This window comes from Sinohyriopsis cumingii, chromosome 14, assembly GCF_028554795.1.
Source record: "Sinohyriopsis cumingii isolate HCF-2022 chromosome 14, ASM2855479v2, whole genome shotgun sequence".
Taxonomy (NCBI): Eukaryota; Metazoa; Mollusca; class Bivalvia; order Unionida; family Unionidae; genus Sinohyriopsis; species Sinohyriopsis cumingii.
Window position 1 is genome coordinate 75,218,844 of NC_142974.1, and position 19,873 is coordinate 75,238,716.

The 19,873-nt window shown below is 33.1% G+C and overlaps 1 long non-coding RNA gene across 1 annotated transcript; it reads left to right on the plus strand.

Moving 5' to 3' along the window:
- Positions 1-3,202: 3,202 nt before the first annotated feature.
- LOC149784175 (uncharacterized) lies at positions 3,203-13,069 on the plus strand. Its single transcript, XR_016413788.1, has 3 exons — positions 3,203-3,284; positions 6,578-6,718; positions 8,718-13,069. It is a non-coding gene; the product is annotated as an uncharacterized LOC149784175 (long non-coding RNA).
- The last annotated feature ends 6,804 nt before the right edge of the window (positions 13,070-19,873 follow it).

Genomic DNA, 19,873 nt, shown 5'->3' on the forward strand with positions numbered 1-19,873 from the left:
ATACCCACACACAAGCAATAACACCAACACATGCAAAATATTATCCATATCCACCCTATATACACAAACATACACACGCTTACACACATTCATACTCATGCAAACTCATGCAATCATACACCGATTCATATGCACGCACAGGAACGCATACATACATAGATCCATATTGATGTACACGTTCCTACCCACATCTCAATACGCACATATGTGCACATACACAAACACAAATCTATGCACAAACAAACGCATATTCATACACACATTTTCTTACGTACTCAAACGATAACACACACACACACACGAGGTATTTTACCCACTGATGCAACCACGTACACATCAATATGCAAGAGCATGCACGCACGCAATACACATACTCGTGCATCCATAAGCACACATACAAACACATACACTTATGCTCACGAGTTCGCTCTTACACGCACACACACGCACGGACACATACACACACATATACTAATGCGCACACACATGCAAATATACGTACACACACATCAGTGCCCAAGCTCACGCATGCACATACACCTACATACTCATTCGTGCGCACGCACTCCCACGCACACGCCGTCGATGAAAGACACAAAATAAGCATGTTGTATATGACAGCCTTTAAGGACATCTTTGGATAAATTATGGGACTAGGACACCAAGGACGGAAAGACGAAACAGGGTATACACCATGTCATAAAGGGGATTACTTTATTACAATACATATGCAGCTTGCAATTAAGGAATCAAAACGGTCGAAATCAAAGACAAAACGTAATTATAAGAAGAGGAAGTTTCATTGGTTTAGGAAATATGTGGTGGAATAAAGATTTTCAAGTGCCAGCTACATTATAACTGAGGTTGGCACAATGGATAGCTTTTTCTATTGTATGTGATAGGAAAGATAACTCTGAATCTTTTCTTTGTCATAACGATTGCTAGGTATTAAAATAAGACGTCCGCTGAAACTTTTAAATAGTTCAAGGTAATATGCATTTTCACTTGCTTACAAGCAAACGCAAAATTTAGCTAGCTTTCACTTTTTACTCGGGCACAACTCGCAATGCATTCAGTTACATCGGAACATAAACCAGGTCTTAAAGTTGTCTGTAAATAAGATTGCAGAATATAGAAAGCTTATCGTCGAGTACACATATCCGTAATAGTACTTTTATAGAAACTGATTTTTCTGCAGGCTATGATGCACATATGCTTGAAAAATCTACATGATGATATAATACATGCAAATATTTCTTTTACTTGAGTTTATGATACCATGCAGGTCACATATACGTGTGGTTTGTAAGAATGTAACACTTTAACAATATGCAATGGGTTAGAAAGTTATATACTTGGAGCAAAACTAGCACATAAACACTTAAATGTTCAACATTTCGGTATAGTCACGAAAAGCGCCTCGTTGTGTAACAAAGGTTATAAGCTTTTAGAAATATATTATGCATAGAAGTCTCAAACAAATAAAATAAAGACATTTATCATCATCAATTAAATGATTATAACACATTATATATATTTTAACAACGGGCCAATCTACACTCAGTAGGTGCTGTAAAAATAGACCAATCTAAATCATCTATGTTCTATACAAATGAGCGAATTTAAATCCCACATTTACTGTACAAACGGAACAATCTATATCCCACACATACTGTATAAATGGGACAGTCTAAATTCATCAAATTCCAAACAAACGGAAAGGCGTTCAAATGACGTTAGTTTGTACCTTTAGAAAGACGGAGTAGTAGGATTTCAATTTCTAAAAGCTGTTTTTGAGGCTGGACGAATCACTAAGATAATTAAAGTCCATTGACCACAACAAGTGAATGTGAAATCTGTAATTTACTATAATAACGAGTTGTTGATAAACTAACTGCCTTTAACCCTCAGATCCTTTAAATGTTTCTTCAAAGGTTCCTTGTCTAATTGTGAACAACACGTTTATCACATGTTTCCAGATGTCCAAAATGCCTTTCTTTGTTTTGCTTGTTGCAATTTCTCTGTCTCAGTCTGTTTGTCTGTCTCTCTCCGTATGTATGTCCTTCTGCCTGTATATATATATATATATATATATATATATATATATATATATATATATATATATATATATATATATATACATACATATATACATACATATGTACATACATATATATATATATATATATATATATATATATATATATATATATATATATATATATATATATATATATCTCTACATAACGATACATTTGTATATATATATAAATATATATATCAATCAATCAATCAGTCAATCAATCAATCAATCTATCTATCTATCTATCTATATATATATAAATATATATATATATATATATATATATATATATATATATATATACATCAATCTATCTATCTGTCTATTTATCTATATCTATCTATCTATATATTTTATATCTTTCTATCTATCTATCTATCTATATATTTATCTATCTGTCTATCTATGTATCTATCTATCTATCTATCTATCTATCTATCTCTCTCTCATTCTCTTTATCTATCTATCTATATATATTTTTATCTATATATTAATCTCTCCATGTATTGCAACTGACCATGTTTCCAAAATCAAACTAATGGTGTACAAAACTATTAACATTTTTCTTTGTAAACATTATAGCAAATGGGTTATATTTCTCTATGATTATATAATAAATATTAGGATCCATATTAGTACAGGTATACATTTATTTGTATCTGAATGGAAACTACTAATCTTTCAATCGGAAATGCATAACCTTCACTTAGAATATTTTCAAAAGACATTGACTTACAACATGGATTTGTATTTGTTCTTAGTCTTTTCAAATTACTCCTTCCTACTTTAACACCAGAAGTCGAATCAGTACTAATGATATGTATGTTAGATTTTCTATTTTTGCCTTCTAAGACATTAAATCATTTGTTGCATTTTGTCATGAGACTTAATCTGAAAGAGTCCCTGTCTTTATATATATATATATATATATATATATATATATATATATATATATATATATATATATATATTGTGTCTGTGCTAAATTGTGTACTTTGGACTACAATCCATCTGATGTCAGATCGTGAGCTCGCTAAGTAGGACATATCCGTGGAAAATAAAACAATACATTGGTCATGATACAATGAGTCAAACATTCTGTTTCGATGGCATGACATCCTTTTATAACCTTTAGTGTCTATAAATTTACACACTACCATGTAGCCATATTTCATCGACGTTGTGAACGTTACTAACACAGGTAAGTTTGTTGGTGATTTTATTGTTTTGAAGCTCATTTAACATATAACTATATTAATCTAAGTTTTGATTCAATATTTAAGGTATCTGTATTTCGTACTTCCATCAAATGAACAGACATTGCATATATCCCTTCAAATTCAAACATTGGATTCATAATTATAATTATCAGTTATTTCACGATTGCTCTGCGTTTGTTTTTCTTCATAGCATATAACATCTTTCAACAAGTGCCTCTTAAACACATGTTAATAGCATCATCACATTAGCAATGTTATTTTACAGTTCTAGGTGTTTTGCAAGTATATGATTCCTTTACATCACATACATGTTCCATGCGTAACTAATGTGCTCCCAAATGACTAACAAATTCGAAGTTAAATAATGGTTAAGAAAATATTGAAGCTCGAGGATTAAAAGCTCTCATACAAGTGTTAGATTCTTGTATGTATTGTCCCTTATTTATCCATTGGGAATCAGCGCGAGGTCCATGATATAGAAAGTACTTGAAAGTTATATTTTCGATGTCAACTCTCCTAGCGAAAATCGCTTAACGTGAAACGTGATGCTGGGTGAACATTATGAAATAACCATAACTATGAGAATAAATTTAATTGTCGATTGCATCATAATCCCAACTTAGCTAGCTTATATCTATCTATCTATCTATCTATCTATCTCGATATATATATATATATATATATATATATATATATATATATATATATATATATATATATATATATATATATAGATAAATATATATCATAGGTCCCAAGTTATGATTGATCATTTGGTGACACAGCTTCGATGTTGAATCTATTCCTACTTCATTTCCAAGCATTAATTAGGTGAGTCACAAAATCATAACACTCGATTACTTTATAAGTATTTAGTGAGAAACGAAGTTACATTCTAACGTGTAAGCAGAGGAAAAAAAGATATGAACATGACAACGTTTATTTTAGTGGTCATTACTTTAATAAACACATGAGATTCTGTCTTCCTTTTCTGATTATATAGGCGAAATCGGATTTAAGTTCAAGAATAATGTCTGTATTTTTTCTATATAATATGCAAAAAAGCAGATTCAGAATTATTCTTAAACTTTCTTAATATATATTGGACCTTATATGTTGCGCGCAGATTCTAGACTGCGGGTCAGGTGTTTATGTTTTTGAAAATTTATAATACTTTGCTCCCTACCTTAGCGCAAAAATTGACGGTGCTTTATATTTCCCGAGATTCATCATTGTTTAACAGGATATTTTAAATAGTTGTTTATAAAAGTATTATTACCTTTTATCGTTAGTTGTCATATTTAATCATTACCGTCGTAAATGCTCGACATCTCTCTAAGGAGGATATATACGAGAACAATACAGCTATACGTGAATTTTGTTTTAGTGAATCAGGTATTTGCTTTCCTAACCGTTGATGTTATCCATTACTATGGTATTTTTTATATATTAATCTAGACAGGATATTCTAAATATAGTTAATCCTACTTTGCATGGTGAGTAACGACGATGAGATTGATGCTGGTTATATCGTGTTGAAGGTCATTGAACAAACATCAATATCAAAGTAGCTTTCGGTTCAGTCAATAAGGCATATAACTTGTTTTCCTTATATCAAATTAATGCTGAAATTCTAAATCATTATTCCTTCAAACACATGGTTCATTTTAATCGATATCAGTTATTACACGAGCTTAGTCATGGCTTAGTTATGGCAACACACAGTTTTCAAGAATGGCTCCTTAAATACATATGGACAGCTGAGAAATCAAAAAAATTAAAAAGAATGCTTGGTACTTTGACCTATCAATATAGACGAGTTTCATTGTTTAGTGACTCTCTTAAAATATTATGCTGAAAGTTGTGCACGAGTATCGCTGTTTAAATTCCTGTTATCGATCCCAAGTACATACTGACATACACAAGTACACACATGCTAATTAGCATAGTATGTCTTTAGCTTTGATGGTACATAAAGATGAAAAGCCGACAAATTACGTTTCCTATCTTCCTGCATTCATGCAAGAATAACGCAGAAGACAAGACAACATATCAGCAGTCAGAGATAAGTCTTTTCATTATATTGTATTTTGTAATGTTAAGTTGGTTGTCTTGTTAATTTACCAACGGTGATGCATGTTCTACTAAAATTCATTATACTTGAACTCGTTGTTGTTGTTGTTGTTGTAGGGTTTAACGTCATTTTTCAGCACGCGATAGGATATACATGGCGGCCAGTATTAATATGGAGGAAGAAGCCGGGAAAACCCCAGAAAGAACCACCGACCCAAGAGAAGCTACTGGCATGATTTCTCAGATACCCACATTGGCTGAATACTTGAACTCGTTATAACAAACAAAAACGTTGTTGTTAAAAATTCGCAAGAACATATTTGAACAACTATCATTGAAGGCAATAGTGAAAATGCTTTATTTGTTGGAATAATGAGTAAATGAGTGACGCTATGCTATTTTTCTGGAAGAAGCAGGTAAATAAGCCTAAACAGGTAAGTTATTTTGTATAGTGCGTTGTATATATATCGATAAACAGTGGACAGTGTCTTTAGACATTCATGCCTTAGGAAAGATATTTGTATCGTATATTAGAATGTTGCTGTCGTATTAGTTATGTTACATTTTCATATTTCAGGCTTCTGTATAAAATGATCCGTGGTAATAACCTATGTTTATTTTTAATCAAGATTAAACATGACCTTTTTCCATGAACGAGCATTCTTCACTAATACATTGTCAGCAATAACGGCTCTAAGACGATCGCGTGGATAAATCATACGACCAACGTTTACATAATTTTCGTTCAACAGTAGTATGGCATACTTCAAATGATTAGATATGTTCAATATTTTCAAGATTGTATATTTTATAGCCATGCTTGCCAACCTAGTTGCTTAATATTTGTATATTACTTATGTGATCCACATTTTATTGTCAAAATATCCATATCCGAAACCTCGGCTACGTTCATTTGCCTTATTGTTTTAGTATGCAGTAAACAGTCATTCAGTTAAATCATATATTTTTTGGACCTAACACGGTTATTAAACTGGCATTGTTTTCTTTTCTATCGGAATAGAGCACTCGTGGTCAAGGTCGAATACATCGTATCATAAACATGATAACGAATATTTCATTTTTATGTGTTTTAAAGATCAATTCGTCTAATGCCTAGATTTAGCAAGAACGATTGTAAATTACAGTCATTGAATATGGAAATCAACACATTGTCAATGCTTGAAACCATACATTGTTCCAGAACAAGTTGCGGAGTATAAAGAATGTGTTCAAGGCAGTTTAAACACGTTGAAGAATTATCTAGAATATAACAACGACGCCTGACTGACTGGGCAGTCACACTGAAGGAGCGGTGGAGAACTAACGTTTTGGCAAGTTGGAGGTTAGATAGTCTATTTGACTAATTATAAAATGCAGTGACATTTTTATAACTATAGTAAAATTAGTTTCTCTTTTTTGTGAGGCGATTTATAATATTAAGGAAAATATAACATAATGATTATAAGACCGGAATATCACGTTTTGGATGCAACAATATACATGTCTTAATGTGTAGGCAGTCACAACATGACACGTTTATAATATGAAACGCTTCCGGATAATGACCTTGACTATTGTCTTGTGGGCTTACGTTGTGTCAAATAAAAGTTTTAAAATAAATCAATATACTGTTCATTATTAGTCATGTTGTCAACACTATCTGGATTGTAAATGTAAAAGGTCACATTACTAATATACTGCATTAGCAATGAAGTTACATTCGGACATGTATACTGACATAATGATATGCCTCTATTGCATCCTTATGTATTCCCGAGTTTATGTCCGTGACACTGGGGCAGTAAAGACTACAGAAAGTACCCTTAACTTTGTTCATAGTTACTGTCGTTTCACATTTTAATTGTTATTATACAACTGAGCCTGCACTCATCCACATTGGCCAATAAGAAGGTAAGTATCACCATATTCACATTTAAATGGCAAGTGGATGGCACATTACATTTTGGTTTTCGCAATAAGTGCACAATTGTCTTAAATGGGCGTGTAAAGCTTATACTGACTCTTTTCCATTCCAAATTGATGACTTTCTATTGACAAAGGTATTCAACTGAGACTGTATATTGTAAGGCTGAAACATTTTAATGATATTCAGAGAGTTATAAACTTAGATGATGCTAAAATAACTACCACCGAGAAAAGAAACTGTAATATCAATATTTCAGCATAGTAACGAAGGTCGTTTCTTTTTGGTAGAAAGGTCTCGACGTTTTTGCAACGTATTATGCAAATAGATTTTAAGGTTCAACGCAAACTAATAAAATAAAGTCATTGGAAGAAATACTGGAGGTCACCAATAGACTAGTTAACATATTTACTTATGATCATAAAATTCTGGATTATCGTTATCAACACTTTCTGATAAATGAATATAAATACACAACACTAAACACTCATATGTGAAGTATGAAGTAAGTACTGTAACTAGCTACTTCGGAAGTGATGGACTAGCGTTCATCAAGACGCATTTCCAAACCAACTGTTGTCATTTTAGATTAGATAATACCGATATAGAATGTAAGCAGCGACTTGCATCATTTGCTTAATACAGCAACATGATCTAAGCCAATACAGTCTGGAATGTAATTCAGGGTGACCTTTCCGCAAAGGATTGGGAGTACAATAGATTTATATAATCATCTTACTTAATGTTTCAATTATGAAAAGTAAACGTATAAAACTGATTATATGTCTTTCATTTATGACATTTACATATAAGTAACACATACGAAGGTATCGATCGATATACACCCCGTAATGCATTTCAGGAGTTTAGGAATAATCGTATGTTTTTAGTGTGATAAAGGTATTTATTTATTATTATGACCTGAAAGCTAAACTTACCTAAGCCAATAAAATGTGAGGGTACTGTGCTTAAATTGAGATGCAAGCATCCATTGAGTTTGATGAACATACATTGAGCAGTGAATTTAAAATACGAAATGAAATCTACGTGAATAAACGGGGAATCAATGACATTAATTTCCACATTCCGCGATAGTAGTATTTGTCAAGTGAAGCCAAGCGTCACTTATAACACTGTACTATTCAATATCTTTAAATGACATACACGGGTATGCTAGTTCAATGCGTCTAATAATTCACGTTCTTAATAGTGGTCGTAGTTAATTTGTATGACCCTTGTACATGTGTCGGAATACTTTTCTCCGTTAGTAAAGAAACTACACTGCGTTGGTCATATGTAACGTTTACTTCGAGGCTGATTCGTCAATTGGAAGACATGATGCATTTCACTTTTGTATGCAAGATGAAACCGGATTCTCTCTCGTTCGGGCTGTCTGACCAGTCTTTATAATTTTCAGATCCAAAATGGTAAAGACATTCTTCAGTATTGTGCTGATTTTTGGAAACCTTTCCATCTGCAGAACACAGTCTCTGACATGTTCTCCTGGTTGTACGTGTACTACAGAGACAACTAGCGGAAAGCGTAGCGTTTCCTGCGATACCATTACTCAGAATCCAGGATCAGATTATTTCGATTTCCCAACCATTCTACCGAACAACACAAGGGTATTTTCCTTTAGAGTCACGCAAAAAAATTATGCATTTAAAGGAACAGATATATCATTCGCAGACATCAGCTGGGGACAGGTAGAAGAAATCACTCTACGAAATGTGGCATATTTTCAGTTGAACGAAACACGACTAGCAGGACTTTCAAGACTGAAAGTTTTACGCATGCAGGAGAACACGTTAAAAAATATAGTACATCCGGGTGCTTTTCGTCTGACGCCAAACATAGAAGTTCTCGATCTCAGCTACAATCCATGGTTGTCGCTGGAAACTGTTGTCGCAGCGTTAAATGGATCGCTTCCAAAATTAAAATATTTGGATCTGTGTTACTTACAGAATGCGTTAAGTGAGCCATTTATTTTAGGTAATACGTTTGCAATGGCTATTGAAAACAAGCCCCTCATTACGCTCAACGTTAGTAAAACAAAACTATCTCTTTTTAACGATGGACTCACTACCGAGTCTATCCGGTATTTAAACTTATCATATACTACAGGTTTATGGTATTTGCGTCACAACAACCATAACCTGTTTCCCAATGTAGAGGAGATTGATATTTCATACATGGCTTTTTATGACCCGGGTGCAATTTCTTTATCAGTGAAAGGACCAGTTAATCAGAAACTTTCTTGCCATCGATATGTATCATCACTGAAACGTGTCATCTTAAATAACTTCAGGACGAACAGCCCATTTTACTTGTACGATTATCGAGTCCGGTTTAAGTGTATTACTTTAAGTATCGAGGAACTTTATATTCGTTATTCGAATATTCGTTGGCTTAACGTTACAATAAACATAACATTAATAAATTTGAAAATTGTCGATCTTGAAGGCAATTCTCTGGAATATTTGTCCCCCGAAGGACTGAAGAAGGCTCCAAATTTACGAGAGATATATCTTTCAAGGAACATATTATCATCGATGGCAAACCTCGAAAATCTTTTTGAAGGTAATGCAAAATTAGAAATCATAGATCTCTCTCAAAACCGTCTTACATCCATACCATTTTCTATGTTCATTTCAACTCCAAATGTTTCGATTATACGTCTGCAAGGAAATTCATTGTCCAGTTGCGATTTTCATATTGAGAAGTTGAGTAACCTTAAGCTATTGGACCTGAGTGATAATATGATTAAATACATTTCAAGAGACACAATCGTAGGACTAGTGACAATTTTTAATGAACAGACTCGTTGCAGGAATAACACTTATGATACAAATACATCTATGGCAAATGAAGGTAATGTTCCACCACAAAAAATGAAGTATTCATTATTATTAGGTAAATCAAAGACTAGCCAATTAGTCGTAGACTTAACAGGTAATTTAATGGAATGCAAATGTGATAGAATTTGGTTCAATGATTGGATATTGTTTACCAATGTTAATTTGTTGAACAAGCACTTGTTAAAATGCAAATTCGATGGAAACTTAAATTATATGTCGTATGAGTTCAAGAAAGATTTACAGTACCATTGTAAACTCAACGACTTTATTGGCTTAATAATCGCAATACCCTGTAGTATAATTTGTACGATAGTAATTATATACATTATAATAAGGACTCGCCGTAAAGTTAAACGAAGGAGAGAAGATGAGCGCGTTTTGATAGAGAGATATAATCATAAGGACAATTATGATCAACAACGATATTTCGTGTTTTTATCGTATGCTGGAAGAGACGATGAGATAGTGAGTAATTACATATATCCTGTACTCGAAGAAGGTTTGAGAGAAAAGTTTGGTAACAATAGCAATTTGATATGTACAGGAGACACACATTTTACCCCTGGGCGATGGGTTGCTGAAGAAATTGATCGTTATCTGAATAAATGTGATGTGATTGTCATGGTTGTAACAAAACATTTCATCGAAAGTGAGTGGTGTAAATACGAGGTAATGTTGGCCAAGCAGAAAAACAAATTAAAGATATTGCTTGTTAATCAAGACGTTTTCAAGCAAAATGTTCCATCAGCGCTAAAAGATATTTTAAAATGGTGTACCCGAGCAACATGGAGATTACAGAATGGTCAATTTGTTATCAGACCCGGCTGGAATACGATTTGTGAAGGAATTGTGAAATCATCTATCAAAACAGTGTACGACGGCGAGGAGGAAGCAGCATTATAAGTGTTGTCTTGTATGATATTATCTAAATATAAAATAAATGTTTAAGGACTTTCACGATTACCTTGGTAAATCAACGATTTCAAAGAAATGGTATCATATTGATACGAATCAGATCATTTTGTAATATATGTTTGAAAACAGAAAACCCCAAAATCACTCCCAGTTCATTTGAGGTGTCGTTCCTGCAACAGCCTCTAATTAGAATCACGAATATTGACATGAAAACTTATTTAGGCTGAAATCAAACATGTGGTCTAATTTAGATTGAATATGATGGTATTTTTCCTAATTACATTTTGTTTCAATTTACACGAATTATATTCCAAACTCCGATACCTAAGATAAATGCACTCTTGCGCAGTTTAATGATTACCCACTGACTATGATTCTCATGTTCTCCTTAATTGGTGAATTTCTTGTACAATTCTTAAGATGTCTTATTATATCCAGCATTCTTTTAAAATTCGATATTGTTGTTGTTGTAGGGTTTAATGCCATTTTTAAGTACACGATAGGCTATACATCGCGGCCAGTATTAATGGTGGAGGAAGAACACGGGAAAATTCCTGAAAGAACCACCGACCCGCGAGAAGCTTCTGGCAAGCTTTCTACGATACTCAAATTTGTGTTGTACACTTAAAGGGCATCCGAATTCTCATTAAACATACGTACAGAGATAGAGAGAAAGAGGGAGCAGTATAGATTATTTCAATACGTTGTCTTTAAGTAATCAAAACTGCTGCTACACTCTTGGTATAGGGAAATGTGTGGCTTAAGAGGCCTTTTGTTATCATAGAAAGCTTTAGATATATCTGATTAATGAACAAAATGCTAGTTGAAGATATTGCATATAAATTCAGTTCCCTAGTCAACGCTCAGACACTACGATGAGCAGCACATAATATTGATTTACATCAACACATGTCCTAACACCTTGACCAAATTGAAAGTTTATAATGAGACAGGCATGAAATCTATGACTCTAAAAGATTGATTGTTTTTATCCATCTTTAACAGTACCACAACTTATTTGTTGAAGTCATCGCATGTTTAACATCTCCAATTGCATATATATGGTGCTATAAAAGACCCAAAATGATTCAGTAAGATCAAGTTCAAGAATCAATTGTTTTTTTTTTTAAATTATTCGATTGGAGAAACACTAAAAAATTATATTCAGATATATGAAAATGATAATATTGCTTATATTTAACCTATCATTTTTATTCGTAGTGCCCAATATTTTGTAACATTGCATCAAATCTTGGAAATGTTGGATGTACTTTGGCACATCGAACTTGAATGATATTTATCTTATTATGTTAGAATACGTTAAATTCGTTACCCATAAAACATAATAATAATAATAATAATAATAATAATAATAATAATAATAATAATAATAATTAAGATAATGCTGTACAATTTAGGCTCTGTTTCGCGGATAACAACTATTATGTTTTCTTAATACGTATATTGTGCATGAGTTTAACAAAATTAACTGATTCACGAGAAAGGTACTGTGATCGGTTTGATGAAAGTCTTTCAAACGATCACATGATATTCAATGTAAAAATTGGAAAATAATTTATATAATGAGCAATTTTTGTGATTAAACTTGTCATTCGAACATATTACCATTCCATACTTTTTCTACCATTTTAAGTGCGGTGTTCTTTGGTTTATTCTGTATGTTACTTACTTCACTGACGATTAATACATTTCAATGTAAACCACTAAAATTCATTTGTAACTACGCCTTTTACAAATTATATGTGCTTGTTTTCTTTTACGTTTTTCTGACAAATACTTCTGCAATGTATTACATTTTACATAATGTTTCAATTATAAGCCTGTACATATGTAATTAAATCTGATCCTTTTTCATCTCATGCGTGGGTATGGAATAGAGAATGTAACGTTACGCTACAATGTACTTCTAATGTAGAAATGAATTATGTGGTAATAATTTCTTTTTTGATGTCATATTATATACGCTTCAATTTCAGTCTGTGCCAATCTTGGACTTCATGAAATTCTGTTTTTTGTGGGAAATTATGGGAACAAATGAGAAATACGTAAAAATGATAAAAAGAGGAAGTGCTTTTTCCGTAACAAAATCGAATCTTATAATAACGGATTCGAAACAGGCAATTTCAAGAAAGATACGATTGAAAAGAAGTAGTTTTATCTCTTACCTTTGCCAAATATGTACAGTCATTGTATCGTCGATCAAACACAATGCCCGGGCACATATTTTACAACATGACTAAATAAACTAAACTTCAACACATCACGTACATCATTTTTGTTTCCATTTGAAGGAATTAGGCACCAAATTTGAATCATTCGTTTATTCTTTATGTATCTACATGCATCTGATTTGCCTATAATACAAATATATCACGGGCTCAAGGCTAAATCTTATGTTTGGATGAGACAGTGTACATATTTGTCTACTCAGGGGTGCCAAAGGAGATCGACACTAACTGTATAACTGAATTTGCGTCAGTATTTTATCTGAACTTGTTCGGTCGCTGTAGATCAAGCAGCAAAGCACGACGATGTTTCATCCAATATTCAACGGCTCCGTTGAAGCAATTTTGAGGAGCGTTAAAACAAACATTACGCTTATAGCAAAAACGTTTCGCACTATGTTCAAACATTGCGCTTAAATGTCTCTAACTGGTGGAAACACTACGGTCATGATGTATTCAGATGTATCCAAGTCTTCGGTAGCCATTTGCCGCTCTTTTACCTCCTCCGCTGCATCAGATGGTATACCGTATGGAGGCGAGTCAGACAGGGAGTCTCATTCTAATTCGAAAATATAAATCTTCTTTCTCGGATAAAATGAGACACCCTTTAGAGTTAGTATATATGCCATGGGAATACGTAAATAAAATAAAATCCATCTTAAAGTCTGCCAAAAAACTCAAACGACCTCTCACGACATTATGCGCATGACCAGGCTTTGTGTGTTGGTAACCAATGACTCAAATGTTTTATTGATTTTATTTCGTTGTTTGTAGTAATTGCTTCCGAAAATTGATTTCGGTGCTTGTGATTATTCTATTCTGCGTAGTCATAGTAAAATTCATTTATGGACTGAAGAGATATGAGCTCAGGGAAGTCATGCTAACAATAATGTCGGAAAATGTGGGTTTAATTGACCTATTCTCGGATAACTTCATCATTATTGCAAACATATTCATTCCAAACATCATACACTCCAGAGGCAGTGAGCGATTTATCCCCCTTAGGCGACTACATTTTCCTGCATAATATTAAGTAACCTCTTTTGGTTTAACTCTCTGTATAGGCCTCACTGAGTTTTGTACCGATGCTACTGTCACTTTGAAGATAATCAATGTATTACTGTGTTTTGAGTATGTCTCTGAAACGTTCATATAACATATATTGAGCCTCTCTGTTTAATCTGCATAATGCATTCGATCAATAAAGCGATCTCAGTTAAAAAGTTACAATTATAAAATTTCAGTCCTTTGGTAAGTTAATAACATTTGTTTACGAACTCCATAAATTCCTTCAAATATTTTGAGAAGCAATCTGATTAATTTCCCATTTAAATATCACCATAATTTCATTTACACAAAAAGGGCGCTTGTATGGCTAATATATGATTGGGTCCTTTTGGAAATATTGGAACCCAATTAATTTTAAACATTTTCCACATGAGTTTCATGGTCAGTTAATGCCTTTTAGTCAAGAGTAGTGTTAAATACGATTCAAATATTCAAATATTATGCGAGCCACGCATTCATCACTGGCATCGACTCTGCAGTCATCAAAATGACTCAATTTTGTTAAATCTCACTTGCAAGACTTGCTTCTTTCCCTACCTATATATAGAAATATATTTTACTCCGAAACTCTTACTCTCTCAATGTTGTGTCTCAGAGTTAGACGCACTATCTGTTAAACCTGGCGTGTATTTTTAGTTAGGAAATTAAACTTCTCGTATTTTGCCTTAAGCAAATGCTTGGTGAAGCACGTGATGAGACATCTAAGAATAAGGCTGAGTTCAAAAATGTAAGCTTTTTCAAACACTATTTAACAGCGTTAGTATCCATGTCCAGAAACATCACCTGTAATGGCAAGCATACGCAGTGAATACTAGTAAATATATTTTTAATGTATGCACTTGAGAAACAACGATATAACATTCTGGTCGATTTCTCACCAATCTAGACTGGACTAAGACCTTTGTAATAATAATGATTGAATATTCTTTTCAAACTCTGAACGAATTTGGGGAGGAGGATGTACAGTTTGCTTCGAATAACTATTTATTTGTCCTTTATATTGCATTTTAAACAAATGTTGTCGTCATACATTGTTTGTACGTCAATTATTTCAACCAATTCTTTTGAATCGCACTGTTTGCTTGTATACTCGTCGATAGAAAATGCTTGTATATGTATATGTATATTATAAGGAAACGCACACTAGAAAGGTAAGGGAGTAGCGCGTGGGTGCTCGGATGGAGAGATACAACCGATAGGAAAACATAGATTGACAATTGTTTTCCATTAGAATTTAATGCTTAAAAATTCATTTAGCTTTTGATACCTCGAACTGGACACATTTGAGGGAGGATACAATTGCTTGAATGGCAATTTATTTATACACGAAAGGACGATAGATTCCGAAACAGACATTTATTTGAATAGCCGTGATGTGCTTGTTGCGGGAATAATACAGCATTTGATCAAACAGGAAATGGATGATATAAATTCGAAGTTATTGTGTCCAAACTGAAAAAGTAGAATCAAGACATTGCGTTATATGAAAATGTGTATCAGCTAAATATTCCACTAGCTAAAAAAGATATATTTTTTAAAAAAATTGCATAACAGCAAAATTGGTATAACATAATGGTTACATTGTCTTCAGACCCGATGATAGCAATATCTGTGAAAACAGAAGTCGAACCATCACTAGAAAATATGGACAATGACATTGAGGAAACATATTGTCTTTGTTATTTTCTCGATTAATTTTCTGTATTTGCCTTGCATTATATGCAAGCATCGGACAATCTTTCATTGTACATTAATTAGTTCAACCCGTTCTTGTGAATTCTATATATTACCAAGATAGCGATGTATAGTTAACATAATGGATAGATACCAATACATATTTATGTTCGTGTGAAATGTGGAATTTCCAGTTCAGTTTAGTAACCTATCTGACAAAACGTTGGATGATGAGTCAATCCGATTTATCTTTATTAATGATATGTTCTAAAGAACGTATTTTTCTTTCATAGATCTGAAAGGTTTGATTTGTTTTGTGAATTATAAGGTCTACGTAACACAACCTTATAACGGTGTTAATCAAGATATAGTTATTGTAAATATATGTCAATTGCCATAGGCCGTTGCTGTGTTTGATGATAGATTAAACGGTTTTTACATCCAATTAAGTATATTTTGCATTTATTTACTTTATGAAAAGCTTTTTCAGCCAATTCGTGCGAATACTAAACCTAGCTAGATAATGTATATGTAATATAAAGCGATACAAGTGCGTTTTCTGGTGACCTCAAACCGTTAGCATTCCCTCTATCTATATTAGCCTACACAGCAATATTAGAGGGCCCCGAGTGGCCGAGTGGTCTAAAGCGCTTTCCGTTACGGATCACTGCCATCACACCTCTCTCTGCTTCGGTTCGAGTCTCGGATTCAGCCAGTGTGGATATGAGAGAAAGCTTGCTGGTAGCTTCTCGTGGGTGGTTCTTTCCAGCGTTCTCCCGGGTCCTTCCTCCACCATTAATACTGGCCGCCATGTATAAGCTATAGTGTGCTTAAACATGCCGTTAAACCCCACAACAAGAAAAACAACAACAACAATATTTGCTATTTCGTGTTGGGGAGATTTAACAATATTATGCACGTGTCCAAAACAAGATCATTCATGCTGAGAAATATGAACGTTATAATTACATGTAAGAAACAGCGCTCGATATCACGAGCGTCTCTTTCGGATGTGGAAAGTCGAGGGTTCGAGTCCCGGCCGAGACAAATACAAGACTTATACAATTTGTACTAACAGCTCCATCTCTTGACGCTCAGGATAAAGGAATATTTTTAGGACTGATCGGAATGGTAGCAGGAAAATGTGACTTGGTCTGACATCAGGCCAGGTGTCTGCGTCATCAAGCTACATTGCTATATATCACTATAAACTGCCACACTACCAACGTTAAAATCCCAAATCCCAAACATAGTAAATCATAAAGTAAACATGCTATGGTGTAGTACTGGTGCTAGTAAGATACACTTATAACAACTAGGTCTCCCATGTAGGCAGTGTTGAGAATCATGCTCATAAACTTAATATAATTGCAATGGCACATATTAGTTTGTAAATAAAATGAAACCATGGATTTATCGTTAACCGATCATCTTGCAATCGGCGTTTACGAGTTTTCTCCAGTTACATCTAACTGGATTATGAAGGTCTCTGGAAATGCACATCAGTACGCAAATGCATACAAGCTGTATAAACATAGCGACAACTTGACACACAAGTTGCATTTTCTTAGATAACTGACTATCAACTTGCTAGTAGACCCGTTTTTTAACTTGTATACCAAATACATTTTAACTTTATTATACGTAAAGTCCTGCCGCCGGAAGGTTTCCGCGCCATCCTACATTAATTATATACTAGGTTTTCTGTTATTTTCATTTTAATTATAAATGTGATATAGGTGTGATATCATTAAGTTATGATATTGTTTATATAGTTTTAAGTTTGGTGAAATTAAATATTAATATAAGTTTGATACATTTGGTTGCCCAACGACCAATATTTAAATATGTACAATATTAACGCAGCAAAGGTTTTTTAGTATATAATATAGATTATACGAAAACCCGATTGAATTAATAATCACATCGATATGAAGCTTTATATTGTCGGGTTTGCAACGATACATGAACATATCAATGAAGATGTTATATTATTTATATCCCCTAGAAGCCTTGAGACAAATAATACACCCTACTAAACAAAACGTAGATTATTTTTCTAGCCAAATAGTTTCCTTTAAAGGCAAATGATGTCTCCATTTCGGCAAAATAGTGTAGCACGTTAAACACTTATAGGTCCATTACTCGCCATTGTTTCTTCATTCATCCAAATATATTTTCCTGTTTATATACCATCATTAACAATTATTAACAAATTAACAGTTATAAATACTATGTATTTCAATTATTGCGTTAAAAGTCTTAAACCACGTGTAAAATGTTTTGAAAATACGGTTAATTAATACGAATATGTAAATGAGACCTTCCACACGACCAGTCTATCCGATTTGCACAGCTTTTACGCGTGAGACAATATCATAAAACGATTGAAATCATTCACGTATTAACACATGCAATAAAAGGTAATATATAAAACTAAAAGTAAATAATGAACTCGATTTACTGAAAATATTTTTTTTTTTTATTTTCAGAAGTTCTAATTTAGAAATGCCCTATGGCACAAAATCATATGATATTGTTGGAAGCAGGTCAAAACGTATCCACGTCTCCAATCTATTCTCTCTCTCTCTCTCTGTCTCTCTCTCTCTCTCATATGATGGGTTATCCACGTTGGAGAGACCCTAATGTGTCTAATTTATTATAACACAAGTTATGTTGTACAAAGCTCGGCGAAGAATATATCTGGTTAATTGTAAAAATTATTTTTAGTAATTAGTTATTTCTTTCATTAGTTTAATCGTTCAAAATTAATTTCTCCTTTAGCAAACGAATTTATCTAAAAAAAGTTATCAATCATTTTATTTATTCATATAATAATTTCTCAATTAAATTTCGTAAAGTAAGTCAATGTAAGGATCACGTTTCCTCTCAATGTCGCCTTAATATCTACGTCGTTCGTTCTGTCGAATTGATAGGAAAACACTTGGGAGAAGGTTGTTTATGAGAGGCACTGACACATCATGTAAAGGGTGTATATGATAGATTTCTCCATATTTCCGTATGTATGATATACATGTCACAATAGTTTACGTTTGTATATTCATTTGTTTGTTTTTAGGGAAACCTTTAACAAATTGTTCGTGCACTACTGTAAACTGCTCTCTATGACTGTTTGATTTGTTTCTTTCCATCCTGAGTCTGCTATTTTCTCTGACAAAAGTGGCTTGGATGTCAGAGATGCATGCATTTCATTTTTTTCTTTCTTCATGTAGTTGAGAAGAAAGGAAAGGTCTATCTCATGCAAACTTATATATATATATATATATATTCTGTTTTTTTTTCTTCAATATTGTATGTTATTTGATGTTCTAAACCCAAAAACTAGAGCCTTGACACATTGACTGTGACGATTTGACTGAGACGACCGGACAAAAAACATAAAGCAAGGTTAGCAAAAAAGCAAAGTTTCTGTGTCGCATGGTTGAGACAAAACTAGATCCACGTCATGCGTACTTTTATATAATAGTTTTATGTCATTGCTTTAAATTTTCGTTGCAGTAATATACTAATAAGCAAAGTACAGTAACTATGAAGTACTGTCATATTTAGTTTCCGAAATTAAGATATCCTTCATTTAAATTACAAGTTTTTACCTTAAAACTCATTCAGAGTGCAAGTGGCTTAATGAGCTAATTTTGATTTAGTGGAGATTATACATTCCTACATTTCTTTCCTAATTGATCTACTGCTGTCTGTTTTAGTCTATGTTGTTTCTACAATTTATTCTGTTATTTGCTTTTCTTAACTAAAAATTGTTGTTGTAAATTTCGGAAAGAGTCGGCTTTCGTTTG